A 15,728-nucleotide genomic window follows, 5' to 3' on the forward strand; every position below is an offset into this window, starting at 1 on the left:
ACCCAGGCCCTTTGAAAGAGCAGGCAGTGCTCTTAACCACTGAGCCATCTCTCCAGCCCCAATTTATTCTAGGTTTTAAGAGCCTGCGTGAGGTTTCTTATTTATGTGCGTGCATGAGGAAGTCAGACAGTTGTCTGAGGTTCCTCCGGCGCCAGCTGGCGAGCCCCAGGGATCTACCTGTCTCCATCTTCCCAGTGTGGGGATGCGACCGCTGCTGGACCTGGTTTTCTGTGCGCCTCCTGGGCATTAAACTCAGGTCCTCGTGGCCGGAAGGCGGAAGGCGAGAGCTCTTTACTAACTGAGCCATCCCCCAGCCCAGTGGTGTTGAGCTGTTTTGTTCTACCTCTGTTAGGATGCTGTGATTTGGTCTGTGATTTGGTCTGTGATTTGCAACACCACTGCACATGTGTTGGGGGTTTGTGGATGCTTCAGTTGGCATGGCTGAAGGAGTAGTTTGTGGGCTGTGGGTTGGCCTTGCTTCCTGGTTGATAGCCATACCACAGTGGTGAGCTGCTTCTGCCCCTCTGCCTTCCCTGCCGTGATGGTTATCTTCTGAGCCAAGAACCCAAGTAAGCCCTCCTCCTCAAGGTGCTCTGTCAGGTATGTGGCCAGAGTACAGTTAGCTAACATAACGCCCACTCCTCATTTGTCAGCTTGTTTGTGTGACACAGGGTCCTGCTATGTGACCAGATTGTTCTTGAACTTGTGCTCTGTCTGCCTTCGTGTGCCAGAATCTCAGGAGTGGACCACCTCACTGCTCCTTCCTAACCCTCCCGTTGAATTCATTTCTGCTTCCACATTTTTAATATCCAAAATCTTCTTTTTTTTGACTGTTTCTTTTTTATAGATAAAATGCCAGTTGGCACTCACTCAGTAAAACGTATTGCTGGAGAAGAAAAAGGGACGATCAGGAAGCTGCTGGTGTTCCAACCGCTCCCTCCCTGTGGCTCTGTAGGAGTCACGGTCCTCACCACCATTGTGCCCTGTGCGGCTCTTGCCGAATCCCCTCCTCACACTGAGGAGGGCACCAGGCACCATGCTTGGCAGCAGAAGCCGCCACCAAAAGCACTGCTAAGATAGCAAAGGAAGATGTCTGCTTTGTTCCTTCTCCTCTCCAGGCCCCACAAGCATCTCCCATTGGCAGAACCTAATCAGAAGCAGGCAGAAGGGAGTCTGGGAATGTACCTGGCCAGCTTCTAGCCTCCTTTGTTAGAACTTCAAAGAGTTAGGATAGGGACTAAAGCCAGTAGAACCAGCAAGTAAGCCCCTGTTTCATGAGTGCAATGCCATCTTAAGTTCATTGCAATTTTCTGTGACTGGTTTTTATTTCGCTTTGTAGTAACTGTGTGCTCCAAGTTTTGTGGGTTTTTTGTTCTTGTTTTTTTCCTCCCTGTAGTTGCTCTTGTTTCTCTAAAGTTCTTCAGTAGCTAACAATATTTGCTTGAGGATGGAGACAAAAAGCTAATTGAGAGTTCTGAGTATGTGTCTGGGACTTACTGGGTTTGAACTCCTGCAGAATGCTCAGGTGAACATTTTAGAAAACCCTCAGTCCCCTCAGGATTACACACATGCTCAGAGGAGGCCTAGGGCCTAGATGGCTTTAAGAACTCGTGCTCATATGCAAAATCTATGTCCCTGGCTTTGGCCTCCATCCAGAGGCCCTCTACTAAATTATCTGAGTGGACACTGAGGAAAGGCAGCGTAGGAGAGAAGCTTGCAGGGGTTTGATTGCTGGCCACCCTGCAAGCAGCCCTACCAAACCCTCATGGCTCCAACTGCAGAAGAATTTTTGTGGAATGGGCTGGCTCAGCTTCGGCCCTGCAGTCTTAGCTGCTGCTGAAATCAAGTGTCTATTTGTCTATCTGCTTCTTAACTTTCAAAAGTGCTGCTTTTGCCTCTGGCTCTCCCCGTCTTTGTGAGTTTGTGACGATTTCCTCAACTTCATACAGAATCCATGTTGGCAATTTTCTTTCCTGACATGATAACACTGACTCCACGGCTTCCTGGGTTCTGTTTTTGCCGTTGTGATGTCACTCCAACCATTACTTCTTGAAGCTAATACTATTTCCTTGATTTATCTTTTCTTTGAAGAGTTTTTTTTCTTGTTTTTGGTGTTCTGCGGTGTCATGTTGTTTCTAAATGCAGATTTCTTTTTATTTTGCTTGCCATTCATGGTTCTTGAATATGGACTGCTATCTTTGCATGAGTTCTCACGCATTATGTCTTCAAATATCGCCTCTCCCCAGTCTCTCTCCTCATGCTCCAAATGTCCAGTCACCTGCTTTTTTCCTTCAGGTTTTTTCTTGTGTCCTCTGCCAGTGCGTTCATGTTATCTCTTCTGCACTACTTCCTAATTCATTGAGTTTTTCTTCAGCTATTCCTTATCTTTTAAACTCAGGCCTGTAAGAATATCAGGTTCTGACAAGGTGTTTATGCCCAACAATAACCACAGGTGTTACATTCTCTGCCATCTAACAGTCTTCCCTGGAGAAAAGCCAACCAGGAGCAAACAGCTCATGGTATGTTGGAGCAAAAGCAGAATGTATTGGGGTGTGGGGGAGCTGGAGACTGAAAGCGTGGATCCTGAGCCGTCAGCCAGCAGAGGGCGCCATGCACCTCAAGATCAGGGGAGTGGCGTGTATGGCTGAGGACCAAAGCAACAGTGGCTGACAGGATGTGGCTGTGGCTTCACCGGGCAGATACCAATTGCCCAGATACACAGTACTAACCCCAAGAACCCTACAACCCATTTTAAGGTTCTAAAATGAAGCCAGTTCACAGTTATGTAACAAAGGAGCCACATGTCATTCTTCTCAGAAGAGTTAGGCAACCATATAGTAGAGTCTAAATTCAGTAAACATAAGGTTTTAGAATCATAATAGATGGACCTTCGAGGCTTTTCTGCGTCCAGTTTTTATTAAGAATGAGGATAGCCTGTAATTCCAGCACTCAGGGAAGCAGAGGCAGGCAGATTTCTGTGAGTTCGAAGCCAGCCTGGTCTATAAAGTGAGTCTAGGACAGCCAAGGCTATACAGACAAATCCTGTCTCTGGGATTAAAAAAAAAAAAAAAAAAAAAGGCAGCAGCAGAAGAATACAGCCCCAAAGAAAGGAAAAGTCTTTTAGCTGCAGTTGGCTGGATTTTGTAACATAGAGTTTCTACGTGTGTGTTTGTCTTTCTAGCCCAGGCCTCTTAGAGTGAACACTGAATGAACAAATGAGCAGGTGGATGGATGAATGATTTATAGCAAGGACAGTATAAACTCCAAGACTATTCAATCCTACGTAGAGAGGAAGATGAGAGTAGCTGTAGCCGTGGAGGAATATGAAGACAATGCTGATGGAGACAGATGACAGTGCTCTAGCCATAAGGAAACAGTAAAAGTGGGGAGAGCCGAAACTAAACCAAGAAAGAAAGAAAATACCCCATTTATGTTTCATTCACCCACACGGCATGCCAAAATGAGAAAAAGTCACAGAGTTCTTGGAGAGAGAACATGGTGTCTATACATATGGTCTACTTGCATTTTAGTCTGGATAAGCTATTATTCCAGCAACATAGTACATAAGGTGTCACGCAATACAAAGCACCTAGGTGCAGAACCTCTTATTTCTGATTTTTTACTTTTGGAGACAGAGTCTTACTCTAATCCTAGATAACCTGGAACTCACTTTGTACCTCAAATGTGGTTCTGAATTTCAAAGAATTAACTCACAGGTGTGATCAATGATCATATTCACCAAGATGTAAATTTTCTCTAGTAAAGCATCTTCCATGTTTATGGGTTACTAAATATAAAAAATAAAAACCATCAATTACGGAGAACCATATGCAGAGGGTCCCAGATCGCAGCACAGAAGGAAGAATTGCTCACGAACATTCCTCACTGCACAGAATATCAGCAGGGAAAGCAGACCCATCCAAGGGAATGTACGTGCAGAGAGAGCCCAGTCTGTTTATCGGCTCACACTCACATACACCACCAGAGAACTGAAAATACAGCTCTGCTTTCGATGGTGTCCCCATGCTTGCTTGCAGCTTTTCCATGGAAACTACAGCAAGGAACCAGGAACAGCTAACGTCAAATTGGAGCCAGATTCTACCACAAAATGCAAGAGACATTACAGTCAGTGCTTTGAATTAAAATCTGTTTTCTTCAAGCGCTTTCACAGAACCAAAGACCCTTAGTCTGAGGGCAAAGGCTGTCACCTTGCAAGCCTGACAATCTGCATCTGTCCCCAGAATATAAAATTGTCCTTTGACCTCAACATGCAGAACTGTGGCAAATACACCTAAACCTCTCTCACCCACTCTACATGAGAATAATAAATGACATTTATAATTAAGATAATAACCCAGCTTGGCAATATTCTCTGTGTCATTCAGTAGAGGCATATCCATGGCTGAGCCCCCTCTCAGTAACTTGCCAGGTCTCTGCCTGGAGCTTTACTGTGGTGGTTCTCAAAGTTCCTAATGCTGCAACCCTTTAATACAGCTCTTCGTGTCATGGTGACCCCCAACCATAAAAATTATTTCATTTCTACTTCCATAACTAATTTTGCTACCATTATGAATTGTGAGCGACCATGTAGTTGCTGGGAATCGAACTTAGGACCTCTGGAGGAGCAGACAGTGCTCTTAACCTCTGAGCCATCTCTCCAGCCCCATACCCATATGCGAGCCATTGCCTTCATAATGTAAATATATGATATTCAGGATATCTGATATGTGACCCCTGTGAAAAGTCATTCAATCCCCAAAGGTCATGACCCAGAGGTTGAGAACCACGGTTCTATTGGCTGGGCGCTGCCTTATCCCCTTACAAGGTCGTCTGTTCATCCACTATTTCTAACCCCTCCACTGAGATGCCACGGAACAGACCTCATCCCTGTCCAACACGACAAGCATCCCTATTCAGAACAACATGAGCCCTGTGACAGCTTCAATATCATGCTATCCAAAGTGGCTGGAGAGAGAGGGCACAGGGCCTAAACAAACAACCTCCCTATTTTAGGCACGGTTACTATTGCTGGGATGAAATACCAGAAGCAAAAGCAAATTGGAAAGGAAAGGGTTTGTTTGGTTTATGCTCCCACAGCCATAGTCTATCACTGACGGAAGTCAGGACCAGAACTCAAACAGAACCTGAAGGCAGGTTCTGGCAAAGGCTATGAAGGGGTGCTGCTTACTGGCTTGCTCCTTGTGGCTTGTTCAGCCTGCTTTCTTTCTTTCTTTCTTTCTTTCTTTCTTTCTTTCTTTCTTTCTTTCTTTCTTTCTTTCTTTCTTTCTATTGCTTCTTTGTGCACCATGCACCCCAATCCCACTCATTTCCCCATCCCTCCATATCTACCCTCCAGCCTTGCAGCCACCTCCACCCAAAGAAGACAAAAAAACTAACAAAAAACCTCACTGTGGAAGCTGCCGTATGTCACAGTATGTCACACCTTCTGCCCAAACAGTTTTACCTGCAAATGTTCATTGCAATGAGTCATTGGTCTGGCTCAAGGAGGTCTCTGGTTTCTGCTGCACCATCAGTACCGGAGCCTCACTGGAACTCACCTCCGATATCCTGTTGTTGCCCTGTGTTCCGGAGATCCCGCAGCTTTTGGTTCTGCAGGATGGGCCATTTCACACGCTCCACGCTCCAGCAGTTCATAGATGGGGTAGATGTGTAGATGTTTGAGGAGGCCAACCCAAAGCCCTGGGCCTGGGTGGTAGCTGGGTTGCCAGCCCGCCAGCTCTCACCACCTACACCACCGGGGGCGAGCTCTCCCACTTTGCCCACAGCCTGCTTTCTTACAGAACCCACGACCCCATGCCTAGGAGTAGCCCCACTCACCATGGGCTGGGCTCTCCCACATCAATCACTAGTTAGGAAAATGCCCTACAGGCCTGCCAACAGCCCGATATTATTGCGGCATTTTGTCAACTGAGGCTCGCTCCTCTCCAGTGACTCTGTTAAGTTCGCATAAAACCAGGCGGCACACTTCCTCAGATCCCCAGCCATGGAGCCTCCTGCCATCAAGTCTTCCTTAATTACTCTCGTAGTTCTTAAGGACTTGTGCACTGGTGCACAACTCCTGACTCCTGTGAGGATGAGCAAGCCCAAAGCCCTCATGCCCACCAGAGGTTAGTGCTAGAAGACAGAGGATGCTGGGGACCTTCCCTGTGCCTCGCCCCCACCCTGACACAGAGATCTGACTTTGAGGATACCTCTAAAATAGCCTCTTGGCCCTTGCTATGGATTAAAGTGTCCCCTAAAAGTCTGTTATGTTGAAGGCCTAATCCCCAGTACCTTCAGAATGTGTCTATATTTGGGCATAGAGTCTTTAAAGCAGTTAAAGGAAAATGAGGTCATTAGTGTGGCTCCCAGCCCAATGGGATTGATGCCATTATAATGATAGGATTAATTAATGTAGATTATTAATTAATGCATAGTTAATTTATAAATGATATAACATCTTTATTATGAGACCGCCACGATGTGTATGATATAATTTGATTGTAGTTGCTGTCTTATCTACTCCTGTCCTCCACTCTGTTCTTTTCAAATAGTCCCCTTGAACTTTCGTGCCTTAAAAGCACATATATTTGCCTTAAAAAGCATGTAATATTTGTCTTTCTGAGTCTGGCTTCTTCTGTTTAACATGATAATCTCCAGTTCTATATAGCTTCCAGAAAATTACATCATTTTATTTTCCTTGATACGTGAATGAAAATCCTCTTGTATGTTACTGCGTTTTCTGTGTCCCTTCATCTGTTGATGGACTTACAGGAGGGTTCTAGAATGTGGCTATGTGACCAGTGCAGCAATAAACCCGGATGTGCAAGCGTCTTTGTGGTCTGATGACCTAAAGTCCTTTCGAGCATATACTCAGGACTAGTATAGTCGGACCATATGGTGGTTCTATTTTTAGTGTATTTTTTGGAGGACCCTCCAGACTGATTTCCATCGTGACTGCATTCATTTACATTTTGACTAAGAGAATATAAGGATTCTGCACTAGCTCTTCTTCCTCCTCAGCATTTGTGTGTGTGTGTGACTTTATGTGTGTGTATCTTTATGTGTGTGTGTGTGTGTGTGTCGGTCCATGTCTATTTGTTTCAGTGTGTGTGCTTCTGTCTGTGTGTGCCTGCCTCTTTGAGTGTCTGTGTGTCTGTCTGTCTGTCCATCTGTCTGTGTGTATGTATCTTGATGTTTGTATCTGTCCATGTCTATTTGGGTCCCTGTGTGTGCTTCTGTCCTCCTGTGTCTATCTGTCTCTGTGTGTGTCTGTTTGTCCCTCTTCTGTGTGTGTGTGTGATGTGTTTGTGTGTATGTGTCTGTGTTCATTCATGTCTATCTCTGTGTTTCTATATGGATGTATGTGTGTGTATCTATATGTGTCTATCTGTGTCTGTCTGTCTGTCTGTTTCCTTGACAGTAGCCATTCTAACTGAGACAAAAACTCCTTATATATAGTCTTGCTTTGTATTCCCTGATGACCATGGATGATGACATGTTTTCAAGGAGAGGAAGGGTATTCAGAGAGAGAGGCAGACCATGAGATGACATGGGGTGAAAATGGCCGCCTGCAAACCAAGGAGGTGCTTCAGGAGAGACCAACCCTGATAACACCTTGACTCAGGCTTGCAGCTTTCAGCCCTGGACTTCCGCTTTATGTCAGAACTCTGCTTCTGCAGCCTCTCATTATGGCAGCCTCAGCAGAGAATAGCTCTCCCCGCCACCAGAGCCTCTGTACTGTAGTGTAGTGAAGCCGTGTGAAGTGTACCCACAGAAATGAACCGTGGGCTGTCCCAGAGCCCCTGTGTGTGGGGAAAGGGAGAGGACGTGAAACACCTCCCCAGCAGCCATGAAGAGCAGCAGGAGGGCTGGCCCTGAGCCCCTGTGAGGAGGTAGTCCAGACTCTCAGAAGCAGAGGTTGTCTCACTGGAATGTACAAAGAAAGGATTCTGTATCCAATAAGAGAATTGTAGAACCTGGGATAGGAGACCAGAAATGACACTGCTTGACCCTAATTCCAGGGTGACAAAAAACAGGACAATGGGGAGAAGAGGGCCAGGAGAAGGCTGGGGAGGCAAATGTGAGCAAAACACAGTATGAAACTGGAAACAATTTTGTACTTTAATTTTTTAAAATTCTAATCTAAAAATTCAAAGGGGGAGGGGGCAGCATCAGGCCACAGGTACTGGAGAAAACCCAAATCCTTACACAGACGCTCACACTGGCAGCAGGCATTAAGAAGCGGGAGAAGGCCCAGAGGCCGAGCACAAGAACTGAGACCCTTCTATGTTTCTAGGACTTTCGTGTGAGCTGATCCTCCTTTCTTCCCGATGACAGCTGGGACAGGATGTCAAGAGCTGCACTTTCCCCAGGAAATAATGAAGCACTTGAGTGAAAGGATGGGGCCCTGACTTTGACCCTGGAGCTCCATGACCCAGGCAAGGGCATCCCTTTTCTTACTGATGACAGACCTTCCCCACTGGAGCTGTGTCTTTGTGAGCTGAGTGAATGGTACCTGCTTTCATCATTACTGTGGCGCTATAGGTCTGGAATCCCCAGAGTGTGAGTTAGTTACCTTAGGCCAATTCAAGTAGATCCAAGCCGCAGTGGTAATTACCAGGAAAAGTAGTGAGATGGCTCAGCAGGAAAAGGTGCTTGCCACCAAGCCTGAAAACTTGAATTCAAGCCTCAGTCTGCCCATGGTGGAAAGAGATCTCCTGACCTCCACACACCAAATATATATACCTCCCGCACATACATATATCTACGTATGAACGCATAAGTAGATAAACAGTGTCAGAAAATATAACAATTACCAGGAGAGGACAGCCCAGGACAGAGCAAGTAGCATGATGACACAGGCAGGGCGTCCGCCTCGAATCGCCTTCACAGGGTTTCACGGTCACACCTGAGAGGTCACACAGGGATGCAGGGGACAAGAAGGAGGCCAGGCTCAGAACCTCAGCTCAGGGGTTTAAGCAGTTCCAAAAAGTTGTCAGTAGCTATTGAACAGGATTGGTCACCCTCAGCTGCAGAGTAGGGAGACTAATGTGCTGCGATGGCCGGAATTTACTTGGTGCCTTCATGCCAAGCACATCAAAGCACTCAAAATAATTTTTCCCAAACTTCTTAAAAAGAAGCCAAAAAGAAAATTCATCATCTACCTTCATCATCTAACTATCTTCATCTACTAAGTACCTTCATCATCTACTAACTACCTTCATCTACTAAACCTTCATCATCTACTAATTACCTTCATCTACTAACTACCTTCATCATCTACTAATTACCTTCATCTACTAACTGCCTTCATCTACTAACTACTTTCATCATCCACTAACTACCTTCATCATGTACTAACTACCTTCATTATCTAACTACCTTCACCTACTAACTACCTTCATCATATACTAACTACCTTCATCATCCACTAACTACCTTCATCATCTAATAACTTACCTTCATCTACTAACTACCTTCATCTAATAACTACCTTCAGCTACCCTCAGAACCAGGCCTGTGAGGGCCAGAACAGCACTCAGACACACTTTCTGAGCATCACCCATGTGCCTATTTCTTCCTTGTCAAGATACTCAGTATTTCTCCTGTGTTCCCAACATCTTTCCCTCATCTGCTCCTTCAGGACTGTCCTATGCACACACACGCACACGCACGTACACCCCTCCACCTCCCCCTGCCTTTGCCTCCTGGCTGCCTACAAGGACTTTCCTCCTTGTCCACACACATGGCCCTGTCCCCTCCTCTCCCAACCTCTCAGCCTTCACACTTCCTCCCCAGCTACTACCTGCTCTAAGTGAAAATAACCCCATGCATGCAATAGGTGCTCCTGCCCTGTAATGCCTGTGAGATGGCTCCAGCTTCCCTGGCCGCTCTTCTCCTGCTTGGGACACAAGGCGATCAATCACCATGTTTCCTCTCTGTCCCTACTCACCTCCCGCGTAGATTCTCCTGAGGTGTTTTTGTCACATTTCCTGGAGAAATGTAGAGAAATGTCTGCTTGCCCACGTAGAGAGGGCAATGGTAGATCAAAGACAGCATTCCTTCCAGGTCCAGCTTGGGGAGCTAGGCTGGATATTGGGGTTACGTGTGGGTAGGGCCTCGATAGCCACACCACTGTAAAAGTCGATTGTTTCTCTTTTGTATTGTCGCTATTTGACTCTCAGGAAGGAAGCAGACTTAAGAAATGTGGTGAGAATTTTGGTTTCTTTGAAAAACACAGAAATAGAGGCTCACTGAGACTGAACCACACACCAAAGGGCATGCATGGACTGGGCCGAGACCCCCTACACATATGTAGCAGATGTGCAGCACGACCAGCATGTGAGGCTCCTAACGATGGGACCAACTCTGTCTCCAACTCTGTCGCCAGCCACTGGATCCCCTCTCCCTAGCTGGGCTGCCTTGTCAGGCCCCAGTGGGAGAGGATACTTAGTCCTCCTGAAACTTGAGGTGCCAGGATGGGTTGATACCGCTTGAGGTCTCCCTTTCTCTAAGAGGAAGGAGAGGGGGAAGTGGGAAGAGGGTGGCATGAGAGTGGGCCTAGAAGGAGGGAGAGGGGGCTGGGAACAGGCTAAAAAGGTGATTAAATAAGAAAAAAAAATTTAAAATATCGAAAAATACCCAGAAATATTATGAGATTTTTTTTTTAAATCCCTGATGTGGGGGTATGAGGCTGCTTTGAAGCAGCTGACCATAATTTGCCTCGTGGTCTGGAGGGGTCATGGTTTTGCCAGCTGCAGATAGATTCTGCCAGTGTGTGATGTCTGAAATTCTGGGAACTTCTCAGAGGGCATATAAACATTAAACTCCAATAGGTGGGGTGGCTGTTGGTGGTTAGATGCTGTTGGTTGCAGTTTGTTAAGGAAGATCAAACTTACCCCAAGGAGCTCAACACCCCTAATTGGCAGGAAGTAGTCTAACCATAACAACGTGCCCTTTCCCTGTACCCCTTTTTCTTTCCTATCTTGTGTTAGGGGCTTTGAAAGGGTGGAAGAAAAGGGGTGGAGAAAGGTGGAAGGGAAAGGAAGCCAAAAAGTAGCCAACACTGGTTACAGAGTTCTCATAAAGGCCCCCTGAGCCTCCTCCAGGCTCTTCACACAAAGTGCAAACATCCATGATTCTTGGGAGTCTTCTGGGTCACCACACTGTTTCAAGCACCAGGTGGCCATGTCCACCTTGGATGTCATACTCACCACAAGCTGGGCAGGGGCAAGGGCAGGTCATGGGTCTCTCTCTGGTGCCCACAAGAACAGCTCATCTCTGCCACACCTGGAAACCTTTGCCATGTCCAAGGTGGAGACTTGTTCACATTTGTGATCTTCAGAACCCACTGACCATGCCCCAGTTCCGGGGGGCTGGAAACAGCTATAAAACACAAGGAGCCTCAGCAGATGAACCCTAAAACCATCCCTCTGGCTCTTGGTTCCTCCTGAATTTGGATTTCAGATTCTCTGTTGTATCATCTCCCAGCCCCATGGGTTGTTCAACTTCCTGGGTCCTTTTGATGAAGTGTTTCTAAACCTAGACTCTGCCTTGTCCTCCAGCCAGTTTCTATCTTTATCCCTGAGCCTCTTATAGGCGGACAAATTTTGCTCAACTATGTTCATAGCAGCTTTATTCATGATGGCCCAAAACTGGAAACAACCCAGTTGTCCCTCAACCAAAGAATGAATAAAGAAAATATGGTACATTTTCAGAATGGAATACTACTCAGCTATTAAAACAAAGTGTGCAACTTGCAGGCAACTGGATGGAACTAGGAAAGCTCATCCTGGGTGAGGTAACCCAAACCCAGAAAGACACACATGGTATATACTTACTTATGAATGAATATTAGCCACAAAGTTCAGGATAACCAGGCCATATCCATAGACCGGAAAAATCGAAGGAGAGTCCAAGGGAGGATGCTTGAATCTCACTCAACAGGGGAAATAAAATAGGCATCTGAAGTGTCTGCCTTCTTTCCCGAGGAAATATTCATCTGGCATCTTCTCAGGCACAGCTGTCCATGATTAAAGCAGATAAAAGCCACTCCTTAATTTTGCTCTTCATTATGGTCATTTATGCTCTGAAACAAACTGGCGATTGAGGATGTGTGTCACCTAAAGGACCTCAAAGGAGTCCTCAAGACCCTCCTGGGGGAGTCACAAGGTCAAAACTATTTTCATAATTATAATAAAACACTGACTCTTCCCTCTTAGCTTCTTTTGAGCATTGAATAAGGCTATAAGACGTGTGAGAAGTGAGATTGCATGCCGAAGCAGATATGTGAATCCAGCAATCTTCTACTCAGCTACCCATTAAGATTTAAAAGTACGAAATGATGCCTCTTCTCATTTTTGTGGAAAACAGTATTTTTCATAAAATATATGTGACTTCATTCTTTTCAACAAACAAACTTTTAAAAAAAATTCTGAATTAATTTTCTGTATTGATTATTAATAAATGTATCCCACATGAGTAAAAAGGTCTTTGGTACTCTCAACAACTTTTAATGTATGCAAAGAGTCCTAAGACCAAAATGCCGGGGAACTGCTGTATTATGAAAAACTTTCTATTTTTTCTTTAAGTACGCACACCCAGTCTTCCTCTTATTTATTTATTTATTTTTTACTGTCTCTAGAATGTTCTCAGTTGCAGGTATCAATGACAGCTTATAGCCAAAGTATTTCTATTTCACACATAAAATTAATGGCTTATAACTAAGACATGCCTGTCACAGACATACTTTCTGAAGAACGCACGTAACACAATCAGCTATGCGTAGCTGAACACACCCCTTTTATACCTTTTGAAAGTGACAAAAATACGTATCTTCAGCCAAGTGTAGTGGAGCATGTCAGGAATCCCAGCACTCAGAAGACCGGAGCAAGAGGATCAGAAGTACTAGGTTATCCTTGGCCTCACAGCAAGTGGTAGACCAGCCTGGGCTCCAGTGAGACCTTGTTGCAAACAGACAGGCAGGCAGAATCCTTCAGCTGCTGTGTTATTTTTCTCCTCATTGTGACAAAATACCCGAAGGAAGCAACTTAAGGAAGGAAGGGGTTATTTTGGCGATGCTCTGAGGAGGGTGGCATAGCAGCGGGACATTGCCGGTGTCATGGCACCCATCGTCAGGAAGCAGAGAGAGGGGGGAAACCCTGGCCTTCCTTCTTTTCTCTTTTAATCGGCCCATAGGACGGCATCAGGCAGATTGAGGACGAGTCTTCCCTGAGTTAAATTTCTCTGGGACCTCCCTCCTAGACAGAGGTGTGTCTCCTAGGTGACTCCAAATCCACCTGGCAATGGAGCTGCCATCTTACATGCCTCAAAGCTAGGATAGACAAAACATCAAGCCCTATGTAGTACATAAAAATGAGCACAATGTCTGACTGTAAAATTACGTTAGTGTGTCAGTATTCTATATCATCTGAAATTAAGTAATCCATGGCTATGGATTAACTCTATTAGAGTTTAGGCTAAGGTTTTAAATTTCCCAAATACCATAGTAAAAATATTCAACACAACATCTGTAGAATTCTATTGCCATCAGGGTAAAAGTTTAAATTAGCAACACTTAGACTCACAGACACATACGGTATTTGCGGCAGCATTTGTGGCAGAGCACATGTGCATTTAGGGGCCGACATGTAGCTCAGTGGGTAGAACCCTTACCCCAGTGCACTCGTCTCTGGTAGTATGTGATTGATTGATTGATTGCATATTGGACAGGAGTTTAAACCCAGGACCTTGTATATACTAGATAGATGCTCTACCACTGAGCTCTAACTTCAGCCCAGTGCTTAAGTCTCTGGGTTCCATCCCTAGCATAAAATAAAAATAAATAAAATAAAATAAAATAAAATAAAATAAAATAAAAACAGTTCTGAGTTCAAAGAGATATTTTTCTTCCCAGAGAGCATGATTGTCTCAATTGATTTGTGCCCAAAACAGCCACATAAACAAAAGAAATTCTGTCTCCTTTCTACTGTAGACAACAAGTTCTAGCATCCATCTATGGGGATTCTCAAATGCTCAAGCTATCAGTACACATTTGCAGTCACTGCCGCTATGGGAATAGCATTGGCCTGGTGGGCAAGAGAAGCAAAAGGAAAGACAAAACCTGGGAAGAGGGTGGTGAGGAAGCCACTCAAGCTCAGTTCCCATTTGGGTACTGTTGAATGTTTATTAAATTCTGCAGGGCTATTCTATGACCCACCTAGCCCTCCCCAATAATTGAAACAGAGACCTGTTGGTTTATTTAAACAAGCCTTAAGCACAATAATTGGTTAAGTATGATTTAAACTAATCTTCTAAGCTAGTCTGGCTACCTCTTAGCTGCATTCCCCAAGTTACTTGTCAATCTCTGTCTCTCTCTGTCTCTCTTCTCCCCCTTCATGGTCCCCACCTGAAACACCCTCCCACCCCCTGGGAACTGAAGCTCCGCCTACCTCTATTCTGCTCAGTAAGTGGCTGTCAGAAACTTTGTTAACCAATCAGAGATAACTGGGGAGCAAAGTTTAAACAACATCACTTGAGAATGTACTGGTCTGGACCACAACCAGATCTTGAGGGCCACTATTTAGCATTTGAATACACAGCGGTACCAGACAAACCCACAACACTTGGGGGTGTTACGGTTTGAATTAGACCTGTTCCCACAGGTTTGAACACTTGGTCTCCAGCTAACAGCACTGATTGATTGGGTTCTGAAACCTTTGGTATCTAGCTGGGAGATTGTATGCTATTGGGGCTGGCTTTTGAGGGTTATTCCTACCTCTAGTTCTAGTCTAGAGTTCCCTCCTTCCTAAACTACCAAGATGTAAAACATTACTGCTTAAGGGTCTTGCCTCTATGGAGAGAGCTACCCTGGCCACAGACCCTTGCTCACCATCAGCTCCCGTAAATCTCTCACAAGTTGCTTCTGTCAGAGCAATGAGAAAAGTAACTGGATATAGGGGACCACTCTGAAGACCAAGCTCCGTCAGCGGCCCACAGGTGAGTTTCTCTGGCAACAGCTACCTGGCCTTGTCAGGTGACTTCATCTGGCACCTTGGCAAGACCATGGCAGCCATTAACGGACAATGGTTAAAATACACTTTCAAATGAAAAAATCATGACTCATGATTGGTTCATAATGTAACAGGAACACATAGACTTATTTAACTCATTTATTGAGGTGGGAACCCATCGTTTGTACAAACTGGGTCAGAGAGAAATCCGAAAGGCAGAAAACTGGGAATACGGAAAAGAATTTACTAACAGATGCAAGACTGGCTTCTTCCACAGGACCAAAGTCAGTTTCCTCTCTTCCGGGTAAAATCCATTCGCTGGCCTATAGACAGGCGCTGTTTGCAAACCCACAGTCGGCAACCCACAAGCGGATTTCACCTTTTGCTGAGCTGCAAAGTGTCCAAAGACAAAGCATAGTGCACGCTTCTAAGATCTAGAGGACCTAGGAAGGATTTTCCAAACATCTAAGAGTCACAGTTTTTTCTAAAACTCAAAAGATACTAATTTTAAGACCATAGTGTGCCAAATCCAATGAATGGCTCTACATAGTATTTCAACACAGACTCTCTAATGGTTTACTCTATGTTACGAGGCACTTTTGAACAGTCCATATAATCCAGGGTGTCTCAGACTCATCACATTTCAAGAGGTCATTGTGGTTAAGGGCCGTGGGACAGTCAGTGTCTCATCCCAACAAAAGAATGCCCAGTCAT

Source organism: Psammomys obesus, unplaced genomic scaffold (genome assembly GCF_907164565.1).
Source record: "Psammomys obesus unplaced genomic scaffold, mPsaObe1.curated_primary_1811, whole genome shotgun sequence".
In the NCBI taxonomy this organism is placed as follows: domain Eukaryota; kingdom Metazoa; phylum Chordata; class Mammalia; order Rodentia; family Muridae; genus Psammomys; species Psammomys obesus.